This window comes from Mustela erminea, chromosome 2, assembly GCF_009829155.1.
Source record: "Mustela erminea isolate mMusErm1 chromosome 2, mMusErm1.Pri, whole genome shotgun sequence".
In the NCBI taxonomy this organism is placed as follows: Eukaryota; Metazoa; Chordata; class Mammalia; order Carnivora; family Mustelidae; genus Mustela; species Mustela erminea.
In genome coordinates this window covers 143,402,687-143,417,826 of record NC_045615.1, presented here as the reverse complement: position 1 = coordinate 143,417,826, position 15,140 = coordinate 143,402,687, and positions in this window count along the sequence as shown.

Sequence of the window (15,140 nt, the reverse complement as noted above, 5' to 3'; positions counted from 1 at the left end):
AAGTAAGTTCTCCTAGTTAGAAGTTCAAATATTCTAGCAGCAAACTCTCTCTCTTAGGAAGATCTCCTTAGCATGGCGTGTTGTTTGTGGAAAAAGGTTACATATTTGTAATTTTTTTTAATTATAAAATCTTTATGAAAGTTTGAACAGGAGCACACACAAATACAGACACACACACACACACATACACACACACACACACACAAACACAATGGTGAGGTCCTTAATCAAATTGCTTAAGTTTTCTGTCCCTATCTATAACTGGGAATAATTAGCAGCACTTCTGATAGACAATTGTGGTGAAACATAAATAAATTACTATATATCAATTATTTAAGGAATCTCTAGTATATAGTAAGCATTATGTCAATGTTAACTATTATAATAATTCTGCCAGCCAGGAGATTTTCAAGAGTAGTAGTTGCATATGAGCAGTTTGCCCAAAGTACAATTATGTATGGAAGGGTATAACAACTTCTGTCCTAATGTACTTTATCTTACTCTAGAACCCCAGAAGATTTAATGGAATATGGGATACCCAGTAACAAAATAATCCCTTTCATCTTAACCTAAATATCTGCAACAATTGAAATACATCCAGTGTAGTTATTAGCCTTTGTAAGTAAACCAAGGAAATATATATTGGAGGTCAAAGTTTAAGAAGTTGTTTTCTAAGCATCAACAGAGTTTAAGGTTGGTATTCAAATTCCATTTTACAGATAAGGAAGAGGAAAGAAAGAACACTTTCTCAGCCAAGGTCACACAAAAGGGAGGACTGCTAACTCTTTAGGCCATGGCTTAATTCACTGAATTCAAACAACCAGCAACAAGCCAAATCTCTCTTGAAATGCACTTGGTCTCAGACACCTTGAAGCCACTAGAATACCATGTTCATTCTGAACAAAGTTTCATCTCATCCTACTTCAGCCTCCCCAGGCCAGCCTGGGACTTAAGGTTTAATTAAATCCTGTGGAGTTGCATTTTTGAAGGAGCTATTATCTTTAAGTGATTCTGGTTTATGAGTGTCTAGGAAAAGAGGAGGGAGAGGGAAAATAGAAGGAGAGCAAGAGGTGACAGATACGGGGAAAGAAAGAGTACAAATCAAGTGTCTCTGATCTAAGTTGATTAGTTATGCATTTTGCCAGCAGTAATTGAAAGACACAAGGAGAATGTGAATTACCCACAGAAAGCTGCAGTGTGTGGTAGCTCCCTGTCTCCACCACCTATGTCGGTGGTAGAGATGAAGTGCTGACATTGCATGATGGTTTTCAAAAGGTAATTTTGGACATCACATAAAACAGTTCTTCACCCTTACAATTTACATTTAGATGCTGCAGAAATAAGTCATGGAAGTAAATCTAAGTTGAATTTACAGTTTCAATCAAAATTTCTCTTTTCTTCTTACTTTTATTATTCATCATATACAATGCCATTACACAGTGAGGAGATTTTCAAGAACAGTGTTTTTGCATTGCCCAGTTTGCCCTAGGTATGGTTAAGGTAAGGGTACAGCTCCTTCTGCAAAATAAAACTGTTCTTTAGCTTTCAAAGGGCAATTTTGGATGAACAAATATTTGCGGGATTTAGGAAGTGGTCAAAGCTAGCAAACGGTGCTCCTTCTCAGACATTTTTATCCCTGCCATATAGAAACAAGGAAACAGCACCTTCCCATGCAAATAGAATGGCCCCAGGCTTTTCTTTGCAATATTTATGATCAAATTATATTTTTAATGTCTCCAGAACTCTAGAAACAATTGGAACTACATGATTAGCTGACAGTGCTGTGTTTTTAGTACACATAATAAATCTAGGTGTAAATTCCATTTCAGTATTGTATCCTCTGAGGTTGTTAGCCACTTGATCTTTAAATTTCCACATTTGGTGCAATCTAATTCAACAAATGGTAATTGCCTGCTATAGATCAGGCACTGTGTTAGGCACTGTGACAGTTAAAAATGAGAACACAGTCCCTGCACCTAATGAACTCACAGTTTAGTAAGATGGGGCTTGTAAAAGAGACAGAATAAGGGCACAGACTAAATCAAAATGTAGAATAAGATAGCATCATGAAGATATATGCAGGGTACACCTCCATGAATCCCAACTCCTTCAAAGTCATGCTATCAATGTTCTATTATCCTGTTCATCCTCCTTGCTGCACTTACCTAAAGACCCACAGGTTACTTCTCTTCATCTCTTGAAAGTTCAGCACCTGATTCACGGTCACCCTCCCCCACTGCTCTTGGTAACTTCAGTGTCTCCTTGTAACTCCTTCTAATACGTTGGCTTTTCATTTTCATCAACTTCTCACCTACAATGATCTGCTCTTCCACCCCCCCGCCCTCAGCTTCCCTCTTTGCCACACACACTGTCACTGTCCTTACAGATGATTACACTGCTTTCATTGGCTCAAGCATCCCCTTCTCTGACCTCCATCTGCTAACCCTCTGGCTCACTTCCTCTAGTCCCCCAACTCCAACAATCCATTCAACCCCTCCATGTTTTCACTGTCCCTCCCCACCCCAGTCTAGAGTCCACAACCCATTATTACTTATGACATTGCACACACTCTAACATCCCTTACCCCCAACCCTGAACCTGCCCCTCAATCACAGGCTCTGAAGCCACCGGGTAGGCAAACATATAATGAATGTTATTGGTCACATCTGAAATTCAGGACTACAGACTTCAAGGGGAACTCTACTGCTTCCTGACATGCATATTATACTTCCCTAATCGTTTTTGCAGTCTCCCATTCTCCAGAGGAATACTCATTATCCTTTTCTCTCCCAAACTTCCAACATCTCTTCTGCTATCCTTTCTCTCTGCTATGACATAGCTTCTTTTTCACTGAGGAAATGGAGGCGGTCATAAGAGATTTCATACCTTCCCATAATCATAAATCTGCCTGCATTTGTACCCACATTCTTCCTTCCCTCCTATTAAAATGATGAACTGTTTACACCTTGTAAGAGGGCAATCCCTCAACTGATGGTTTGGATCCCTTCTGTTCTTGCTTACCAAAGGATTTGGTACTCTACCCATACATCATTTAATTTCTTCCCTAGATCATTCCCATTAATATACAAACATAGAAAAATAATCACCTATCTTTTAGAAAGTCCCTCCCGATCTAACATTCCCCTACAACAAGCATTTCCCCTTTATTGAAAATCTCAATTAAAATATGTATTTATACTTTTAGTATCAAACACCTCTCTGCCAATTCTTTCTTGACCTAGATATTGTCCCCAACCATTTCACTGTACCTGCTTTTAATATCTATCATAACAACGGTCATAACTTTCATCTAACCTCTTACAGTAGCAGCCTATGACAGGAATTATTAGTCCTTACTCCTTGAAATACCTTCTTCACTTGGCTTCCAGGGTAAGAATCCAACTATAAAACAACAACTTCAGAGTTGATATTTCCAGCTATGACTTCTTCCAAAGTTCTAGCTTTGTGTCTCCAACTGCCAACAAGAAACTATCATCATTTAGATATCTCAAAGGTGTCTCAGACTTAATATGTAAGGAAGTTATACTAAATTTTTCCTCTCTAAACTGTTTCTTCTACAGTCAACTCCTTCTCTTAAAAAAAAAAATCCATCTGTCCAATTGCCCATACAAAAAACTTTGAAATTATCTTCAACCCTTTTGCTCTTTTCTTCTCCATCCAGCCCAACAGCATATCTTGTTGATACTATCTTACAAGCATAACCAAAATGTAACCAAAAGCAGCTACTTCTTACCACCTCCACCATTACCCAGTCCAGATAAAGGACTTATGCAATCACCTTCTAATGAAACTCCTGTGTTCACCCTTGACAATTATATTTCTCTCCTCTCAGAGCCACCAGAGTAATTTTTTTTTAGTGTTAATCATTTCAAGCCATTTCAATACTCAAAATATTCCAGGAGAACCACAGCTCTTTCAGAATAAAAGCCACAGTTGTTTAGAGACCCACAAAGTCCACATGAACCAGTCCTCACAGCCTCTGTGCTGTGAGATCACCTCATGCCACTCTTCCCCCAGCCCACCTGCCCCAGTCACACTGTCCTCCCTGCCTCCCTGCTATCACCCCAATGTGCCAACTACAATCTTGCCCCAGGGCCTTTGCCTCTGCTGTTTCATTGGCCTAGAACACTTCTCACCAGATTTCTAGAAGGTTTACTCCCTCCCTCAATTCAGGTCTCTGCTCAAATGTCACTGTGTCAAATTTCCCCAAATACCTTATAAGTTATCACACTGTCACTTTACTATGTATGTATGCTTCCCTTCCAATTTTAGTACTTACCATCACCTGAAATATCACACATTTTTCTGTTTCTTTGAAATGATGATGAATACCTTGAGAATAAGAATTTTTTTCCCTGCTATATGTCCCATGTCTAGAAGGATAAGTACTATATTAAATGAATGATATTTCTGCCATTCTTCCTTCATAATGTCTCCTACACCTAACAGCAGCACCAAGAGAAGAGCTTCACTTCTCCAAGATTTTCATCAATTGCCTCAACTCTGACCCAATAAATATACACAGCCAATAAAATCACTGTGTTGTCTCTGCATATGCAACACACAAGGTCTCCAAGCCCTCTTTAAACTATGTAGTGCCTAAACCCTGTCTGTTGAGAACCTTCAGAGTAACCACTCTTTGTACAGCCCCTTCCCCCTCTACCTCTCCAAACTCATACCACTCTCTCGAACATTACTGTTATCTCTCTGGCCACTCCTTTTTTATTGATCTTTTGTGGGCTTCTCGCTCTTCTCCTCTCCTTAAATTTTGTTTCTTCTGGAACTTTGTCTTTAGCCTTCACTGCTCACTTGTCTTGATTGATTTCATTCATTCCCATCAACCACCATACATTTATGAATGGCTCACCAATCTATATCCACATTCTAGACCTTCCCTATACTTGAGCCCTGTATATCCACCTACCTACTGAACAATTCCACCTGGTGATCCCACTGGCACATTAAACTCAACATGCTTATATTAACCAGAACAGGTTAGTTGATGCTCCAATAAAATAAATAAAAAATAAATTTAAAATAAATAAATAAAAAATAAAAAACATAAAAAAAAATAAGAGTAAGGACAGAGACAAACACATCATAAAAGCAAGAAATGAAAACTGACTTCTTCAATTACAGTGGATTCAGGGAAAAAAATTGAAAATAAGGAAAAAGAACTTAATAAACACAGTAGCTTACAGCTACTTATTGAAAAGAGAAAAAACCCTACATATCTAAAGAACCTCTTATCAAGGACAATGAGAAGGGCACTCAACTAAGAGCTGAGGGCTGCATTTTCACCTATATCTCTATTTGCCCAGCTATGCAGTCTTCAGAAAGTCACAAGAGTTCTCTGGGCCTCATTCTCTTCCAGTCTATTTTGAGATAGTTGAACCAGATGGTTGAATCAAGACCCACCCAGGTCTAAATATGATTCTATGTTGAAAGTTCTGACCTTGAGTAGTGAAGATAAAGGTGAAATATATTCACCTTACCTATATTTAAAAAGTAGGCAATAATGGGTATCACATATTTCAGAAGGCTTTATATAAAAGGTAATTTTTTTCTTAAGTTTGCAATGTAGCTGGATAAGTTTCAGTTATTGGAACATTGCTATCCCCCCTAGTGCCAGATAAGTGATAATTTCACAGTGTTATTTAAACAGCCCAGCATGGGCTGACCAAAATAGTATAGGGCCAAAAAACAAAAATAAAATCAAAAAGAAACCTGAAGGGGATTCAACTTTCCCTGAAGTTTCTATAAAAAATACTAGCCAAAGGAGGTAAATCTGTTATTCCCAAAGAGTACTCCATTAGGAAAGTGTTTACATGTGTAGCAGTCAGCTCCTAAAGAAGATAGATAGGCACCAGTGTCCTCTACCTGAAGGCACCCCACTACATTTAATATCACTGAGCAAGGTACAGACACACGGCTGAAAGTCAGAGCTGTGCTATCTTGCTATCTTCCACCAAAATGTTCTCAGGAACCAGCACAGGGTGTCCAGATGGGCACCTGTCCAAATGACAGTCTTTATGATGTCTTAAAACTTCAATACATATTTCATTTTATATGAATACATCACAATAAGAGAACCACCTCACATCCCAAAGATGACTAATAAATGAGATGCCAGTTGTACTGGCTCTGGAGAAAAGAAGACGGTCAAACCCAGACAGGCTGCTCACGTCAGCACCCGACTGAAGCAGAGGAATGCTGACTCTTCAGGAAGCTCATACATTCCTTTATTCATTCATTTCTTTCTTTTTTTTTTTTATTTGTTAGAAAGAGAGAGAGAGACAGAGCGAGAACACAGGCAGACAGAGTGGCAGGCAGAGGCTGAGGGAGAAACAGGCTCCCTGCTGAGCAAGGAGCCCGATGTGGGCCTTGATCCCAGGATGCTAGGATCATGACCTGAGCCGAAGGCAGTGGCTTAACTGACTGAGCCACCCAGCATCCCTATTCATTCATTTCACAAATAGTTTCAGGCCCCTCCTGTGTGTCTAGCACTGTGCTAAAACCAGGAATTTAACAGTGGGGGGAAAGGCTGGACATGATCTTTGCCTTCAGGTAATTTACATGAAAAAGTTTTAACAGTCTTACAAACTACTAAGGGTTAGTAATATTCAAGAATAATTGGAGTCTGGGGTTGAGGGAGAGTCAGAGAGGGACTGGCCTAGTTGTAGAGACAAGGGGAAGCAGGGAAACCTTTCTCGAAGAGCCAGCATTCGAACAAAGATCTGGAGGTTGAGCTGGCATTAACTTCTAGCCCTTATGGCAGTCAATCAAGTATTTGCCATCATACATCCATGTTTTTCAGTCTAATGTGCACAAATTCACACACCTAAGTACACCGGGAAAACAAACGCACTAGATTACTTGGCACAGCTTCTATTCTGTCAACTCTACTCGAACTCTATTGGGGAAATTTTTTAATTATATTAAAATCAATACAGATTTATTATGGCATAAAAACGAACACTTGAGAAGATATAAAACTTCTTGGAAGTTCTAGTCTTCCATAGGGTTGTCTTAAGCCATGCCCAACCTCTCTACTCATTTTCATTTATCTGTAGGGCTACTTCAACAGAAAAGCATGAGGAGTTACTGATGCAGCATTAACAAAGAGAGGCTCATATCTGACTCGCAATTATTTTTATCACTGAGCTTTATGTGATTTGATGTTTGTATGTGTTCAGTTCCAGTACTAGCAGCAGCAGCAGTCACGGTCATAACTGTGGCAGCTGTTGCTGTTGTAGCAATTGCAGGTTGAAGCTGTTGTAGTTGTGATGAAGTTCTTGAACCTAGGTGATGTTCGGTGGGATGAGGTTCGGAGCCAACGGCTAAGAAAGAATTCTGAAGATGTCTTTGGTGCAAAAAGGTGGTTTATTAGAGCACGGGGACAGGACCCGTGGGCAGACAGAGATGCTGCGCCGTTATCCTGAGGAGTGGCTGATTATATATATACACAGGAGTTGGGTAGGTGAGGACAAAGAGGGTGATGTTAGTCTCTAAGGAATTTTGGAAGCAAGGTCTCCAGGACCTTGAGGGGCTAGCTATTGTTGGGAGAAAGGTTATTCATTACTAGTAGTAAAAATCTTCTTGTGAGACCCTTAAATGTATATCAGTGGGCCATATGCTTGGGAATGATTCTCGACACCATCTTGGAGATCTAGAGATAAAGTTCCACATTTCTCCTATCAAGTGTCCTTGTTAGTGAGATTTGGGTTTAGAAGAAATTCAACTTCATTTAGGGCTTGAGGAACTGAGTTATTTGCCTCTGGAAATTGTGCTATTGTTAGATAGCTTCTTTGTTGTACATCTCTAGGACATTGGTAAACCAAGGAAGACTCCTGTCTTGCAGGACTGTGATCTCTGCAAGTTAACTATTTGTTTTTCTTTTAGGGCAGCCAGAGGTGCCTGAGGAATGTCACACATATTACTGAGGGGAGTGGGTGGAGAGGGGGTGCAAGGTGCCAGCTTTTGCTTTGTCCTCAGTCAGCCTCCTCCTCCCTCATCAGTTGTTACAGTGATAGCAGGAAGTAGTAGTGGTGGTAGTTGTTGCCACAGTCATAGTGGTATTAGCAGTAGAGGTAGCAGTAGTAGTAATTCAGAGCTAGTTTGGATCTGAAGTCTACTGTTCACCAGCTAAATGAGAATGGACAAGTTATATCAATTCCCTACATCTTTAGAATGGGATTAATGAAAACTTCTACCTCTTAAGATTGTTGCAGGAAAGAAATATGCATAAGGCAGTTACTGGCATAAAACAAGCACTCCATCTATCTTAGCTATTTAAAGTACTATCTTTCCTATTGTTGTTATTAGTATTATCACATATCACTATATCATGAAAGAGGAAGTTGGGAGTAAAAGAAAAGGAAGTCAGAGTAAGTTTGGGGTTGAGGAGCAGTGAATAGTAAAATAATCTATGTTCAATTTCAATCAACCCCAAACAAATATCAACAATTTCATTAGGGAAGAAATGCCCCTCATGTGAATCTGTCATCATAATTTCTTGTAAAGTACTTTGCAATCTCCCTTTATACACTAATATAAGTCAAATTAATTCATGTTGTATTTCTCAAGAGAAAGAATTATATCAAACCCCAAACAGGGACTCGGTATCCTCAAAGAAGAAGACCTAGCATGGTTTTTTATCTGTCGTTGCCTACTTCTGACTTCTTGCATCTCTGTGGAGTAGATTGCTAGAGAGGTAATTACTCCCTGGTTTTCTACCACCCATTCTTTTAAAGAAAAGCAAATCACCCTGAGCTATTTAATTCTCACTGCAGACCCAAAGTGCCAATGCCAACATAAGCCTTAGAAGCTCAGTCCCTTCTGGTTTTCTATATCCTATACTGTATAAGAGCGTTTTTTCCTCCTCAAGGACTAGTTAGAACTTAGTGTTTTGAAAACCCGGTAGCTGGGCACTTAATCTTCTTAGCTAGCAGCACAATAGCTTGTTTGCATACCTGGTAGGAAGTAATATAAACATTTTGCCCTAAAGACAAACTTACCATTTAGTTTGACTGCATGCAAATAATTTAATCCTTTCTTTTATTTTTCTTAGCTGCTCAAAGGCAGGCAATTCTCTTTAGAGATTAGCCAGACTATGATGACTTAATTCACATTTACTTACATGCCTGGCTTAACAGTCTTGTGAACGTGCTTTTGAACATTCTTCCTAAAAGCATTGCTGTCATTTTTGCTGAGAAAGTACCTGTGAATCCATTCATAATAGCAGGGGTTCAGAGTCCTGAAAAATGTGTAGGTAAATGCCTGGGTTTCCCAGCTCAAACCCCACTCAAGGAGGCAGCAACAGAGGTCATTACCGGCACCATCTTTGATGGGCACGGTGAATCACAGCCCAGTGGACTGTTGGCATTTTCCTGATGAATGGTGATAAACTTTAGCAGAGTCTGGACCAGAAGAGGTTCACTGTTCTGCTACATTACGGTCACCGTTTATAAGTTGGGGGAGGAGGGAAGATGTTAGTTCTGCTGCTCTTTCTAGTCATCAAGGCCTGCCTTCTCAAAGCTATGAATTCTGTATAGTTTGTCTTCCTTTCTTCCTCTTCCCTTAATTTTTTAAACTCACACTTACTGAGCACATACTGGTTGTCAAGCACTTTGTATGTATTAATAAAAATGTCCAACATTTGTTGAGTACTACTATGTGCCAAGACTATTCTAAATTGGTCTAAGTTGGTCTATTCATTTGAATAGACCAACTCTTTCATGCTCACAGTAGGGATTGTTACTATCCCTATTTACAAAGGGAACTGGGCCCAGAGGAGTTAAGTAATTTGTACAAGATCACACAGTTAAGGGACACTTGGATGCAGTTGGTTAAGCCCTCCAATCTTTGGTTTCAGCTCAAGTAGTGGGATAGAGCCCCATGTCAGGCTCAGTGCTCAGCAGAGTCTACGTGAGATTTTCTTTCCCTCTCCTTCTGAACCTCTTGCTCATTCTCTCATTCTCTCTCTCTCTCTCAAATAAGTAAATAAATCTTTTTAAAAAGAAGAAGAAACAGGGGTGCCTGGGTGGCTCAGGGGATTAAGCCTCTGTCTTCAGTTCAGGTCATGATCCCAGGATCGAGCCCCACATCGAGCCCCACATCAGGCTCTCTGCTCAGCGGGAAGCCTGCTTCCTCCTCTCTCTCTCTCTCTCTCTGCCTGCCTCTCTGCCTACTTGTGATCTCTGTCTGTCAAATAAATAAATAAATAATCTTTAAAAAGAAGAAGAAGAAGAAGAAGAAGAAGAAGCAGATCACACAGTTAAGAAGTATCTTCTACAGGGGCACCAGGTGGTTCTGTTGGTTAATCATCTGCCTTAGCTCAGGTCATGATCCCAGGGTCCTGGGATGGAACCCTGCATGAGGCTCCCTGGTAAGCATGGAGCCTGCTTCTCCCTCTCCCTCTGTTGCTCTCCCTGCTTGTGCTCTCACTCTCTTACTCTCTCACTCTCTCTCTCTCTCAAATAAATAAATAATCTTTTAAAAAAAAGAAGTACATTCTACATAATTTGGGGAAATGCTATCTGAGTATATATGGAACTTATATGAACATTGGTAGTGGACTGGGGAAACAAGCAAGACCTTCTAGACCTTTAACTACCTCACTAAATTCTCCAAAGTCTTCTAGTGACAGTGACAGAGAGCATACGCTTTATAAGCATCTCCCAAAAGTTAATGGTAGAATAAGAGCCACCATTATTGTTCAGGGAGACAGGGGGACTGAAGTGCTGTTTTGGAACAAGTGGGATTACCTGCCCTGAAATCTTTTCCCATAAGTGGTCACAAATATACAGGTACAGTCCTTTAGTGCTCAGAAGATCTGATTTTGGATTTAGAGAACCTGAATTCTGTATCTGATTATATGATCTTGGACAAGTCACTTACACTTTCTAACTCTCTACTTTTTCACCAGGTAATGGGGCTATGATACCAGAGGTCATACCTACCTAATGGAATTGCTGTCAAGCTCAAAGGGAGACTCTACAAGGAAATATTTTATAAACTGAAGAGTGTTATGCAAATATGCTATCATTATATTGCATTGAAATGGGGACTGCTGAGTGACTCAGTCGGTTAAGCATCTGCCTTTGGCTCAGGTCATGAGACCCGTGTCCAGAAGCCTGCTTCTCCCTCTGCCTGCCTGCTTGTTCTCTCTCTCTCTCTCTCTGTCAAATAAACAAACAAAATATTAAAAAAAAGAAATGTACTGATTCTGCAGTAATATTTTCTATACAAGTGTAGGATTTATTAGTGCTACTTCCTAAGAGAAAGGGGTTTTAGTTATTTCTGCATGTTGTCCCTGTTACACTTAAAGACATCATAGTTTGATTAAAGTATGAGCTATTTATTCAGTCCTTGACCAGGAACCTCTAGTTTTTATTTCTGATATTCTAAAGAAATCTCTAGTTTGAGTATCTAAACCAGGCCTTGGATACTTCTGTATTGTCAGGATTGTTTGAAAGGACCCACCTATCACAGAAAGTAAATAAGCCTCTAGTGATTGAGGTAACTAAGCTAAATACACCTGGGAAGAAAGAAGAAAAACTACTCCTTTAAATATCACATGGTTCAAAATATATATATATATATATGTATATATATATATACATATATATATATATAATTTTATATATATAACCAATACAAGTTATAGATACTAAAAAACTAAATTTAATTCAAAAATGTGATATATTACAAGTGGTTCTATAAAGTGATAGGCCACCCTTTACAGAAGACAAAGGAAACCTGAAGTTGCCCTTGGGATCACTGGAAAGCAGAATAATTCTAGAGGCTCAACCATGATTTTTCCTTTGATCAAAATTACTATGTATCTATAGATTTGATGCACCAAGGTCAAAAGTAGAAGGCTTTGAAGATCCATGGAAAATGACAAAAAGTAGATTAAGATACTATCCCTTGCTAAAATCTTCCTGGTTCCATTTCTCCACTTTCCCACTTTCTCCCCTCCCTTAACCAAATGATCCAAGGAAGCAGGTGGTGTCATGGAAAGAGTATGGCTTGGAGTTCAACACACATGAGTGTCAATGTATCTCATTTTAAAGCTAATTGGCAAGCCTTTCTCAACTTGAGTTTCCTCATCTATAAATTGAGGAGTGTAATAAACCTGCCTCCAAGTTTTTTTATGAGGATAGAAGGAAATAATATAAATAAAAGTACCTGGCTTGAAGTCCAGAATAAATATCTCCTTTAACTCTCTTTCTCTACGCAATGCCATCCCAACATTTTCCTATACTTCAGTACACTTCAGTGTCTGAATTTGTGGCATGGTATCCCCCTGGCAATTAGCACTGTTCATTAAAAGTAGGGTTTTGACTATCTGAAACCTCTCCAGTGATCATATAATAAAACTCAAACTCTCACTAACTTCTGGATGATGCTTATAAAACATATTGTCTCTTGGCATGGTGAGACTTTGGAGAATTCCAGAAGACAGTGATGGCTCAGAAAGTCTTGCTTATCCTCCCACAGATCACCTTTAAAGATGAACTATATTCTAGTGTGTCTCAGAAGCCTTTTACGAATCTGACTTTCATAAATTTGGCCAAGATGTTTCAATACATTTATAATTCCCAACAGGATCATCCCTTTGTAAAATGAAAGTTATAAATATAGAAAATTCTAGAATAGTAGTAATGACAAACATAGGCTTGAAGTACAGTGATCACAAAGAGGAGATCCCGCCCCCCACCCCCTGTTCTTGAGCTCCTGCTCTCAGTGTCTGGGGCCTTGGGCCCTCTCCCCCAAAACAGAAGAGTCACTCTCGGGCCATCCAGCCCCTTTCCCAGGAGTACCCAAAGTAAGTGCTGGACTGTAGGATTGTCGTCATCTTTCCACCTTCAGTTGAGCCCTGCTTCCCCCAGTGACTCACCCCAACCCACTCTCTGATGAAACAAAAACACTCTGGGCTTTCCTCTACCTTTCCTGCATCCTCAGGCTGGCTCCCTGACCACAGAGCTGTCCCCTGGGCCTGATCCCCAACTCAGGCCTAGGGACATGCTCCTATCCACTCCAGGTCATGGGAGTTCAAAGAATGTTCATATTCACTCCAGGACATGGGAAAACCCAGTAGTCTACCCCTCAATCCTGCCCAGCATCAGCACTGCAGCCCAGCACCCCTCACACACACACACACACACACACACACACACACACACACACACACAGAGCAGGGAGAGGCTCAGGGGCAGTTGAATGGAGGGTGGTGCCAAGGTCTCACCACACCACAAACTTACTCTTAGTTAGGGAGTTGCTCTTGGTGGCTGTGTCAATCTATTCAACTATTTTCACTTGATTTACAGAATTGTTTTGGACATAATTATTTAACCCTTGTTTCAATTTAACTCTTTTATTCATCTTGCTTTATTGTGGTTGTTGCTGTTTACTTCTATTGTCTAAATAGCATTACCATTAAAAAACACAAAAATGATTTTAACATCCACATGTTGAAACAAATACACAAGAATCACTTTGAGAAAAATTGAAAAAGAAGAATGAGAGGGGCACACATTGCCAGATATTACAAAAAGCCAGAAGGCAGAGAAATTTGAAAATCTCCTTGTAACTCACTTAACCCTCTTCTGTTCTCAGAGAAAATGAAAGCCCAAGAGATATCTTGTTAAGAACCATTAGACAAGCAAGTCACTTTGCTTAGGAAGGTGCTTTGCTTTAAATTAAATGTACTGCCACCCCTTGCAATCACAGAGGGAAAGCAACCAAGAGACCAGACACAAAAAATCTCTTTTTAAAATTGGTCTGCAAGAAACTGTCTTTATTATTTAATATGAAATGTCATGATTCACACCACCAGCACAGATATTTGAATCTGTGTTGAATCATGAATCCAGAGCCAAATTATTATCTTTACTAAATATTCTCATTTAATATCATCCCACAGAATCAAGGGCATCTGGATATTCCAACACAAGAGGATTAGCTCTTTGAATAGCCATGAATTCTGCTTGCCACTTATTTCTAGTTCTAGGTAGTTTTGCACATGACATATTTGCATTATCTGATCAGGTGAAGCCCTGTGATTGTCTCTGGACCTTGAGCTGTAGAGGAAGTTACAGGTGTCCTTTCTAGGTTGAACATTTAATTGCCAGTGTGATGAGAGATGCTCCAGTACCCTTTCTCTTGACAGGTAATCAGCAACATCTGAGGCAGCAAATGGTGGAAGCTCTATTACCCTGGGTCACTGCATGACTCTATGACTCTGATGAGCAGAGAGAGAGTTCTCTGTCAACCCATGGTGATGCTTACCATAGTCTCCCTTTAATTCAAGTTTTCTGATATCCTCTCATAGACTATAAGCTCTCTGAGGACCAGAGCCAGATCTAACTCACTTGCATATTCTTCATAAAAAAAAAAATAGTGCTTATAGACAACAGAAGCTCAATACTATTTGCTGAATAATTAAATTAAATTGACTCCAACCCTACAAAGTAATTAGATGTGCTTGCATATTCTACAAAAAATAGTATGTCCTTATTAAACTATTATCTCGATGTAAGATAATCACTAAACTTGTCATTCTGTGCAAAGCAAGTATTTTTACCTTGGGCAGAAAGTATGCGGGCTTTTCAATTCCAAAAAGGACAAAGCTTAAAAAGACAAATCTTTATCATGTAGGAGATATTTCACATTATAGGGAGTCAGATACACTTGCTCCCTATGAGGTAAATCATTTTACTAGATCCTGCAACTCCTCATGGTTAAATCTTCTAAACAGTTACTATGTTAAATGTATTCCTTATATTTTTAGTTGAACATTAAACTAAAATATCTTCAGTTAAGACATCCTTTCCAAGTAATTTGTTGATGTATTTGATTAGCTGTCTCCTTCTCCTCCCAGGGAATGCTTATGATAATAAGCACAGATGCAGAAGTCATTTTATTTGCCCAACATTCGGTAATAATTCCAGTATAGTCAACATGTAAAAACAAAATCTTCCAAAACATTCCTATGCTTTTATTTCTTATATCATCTTAATTATTCATCACTAATATTTTCCATAATTACTATTTTATTTAGTTCATAAAAATTTACATAATAAAACCAGACAAAACTATGTTTCAAATCTGTA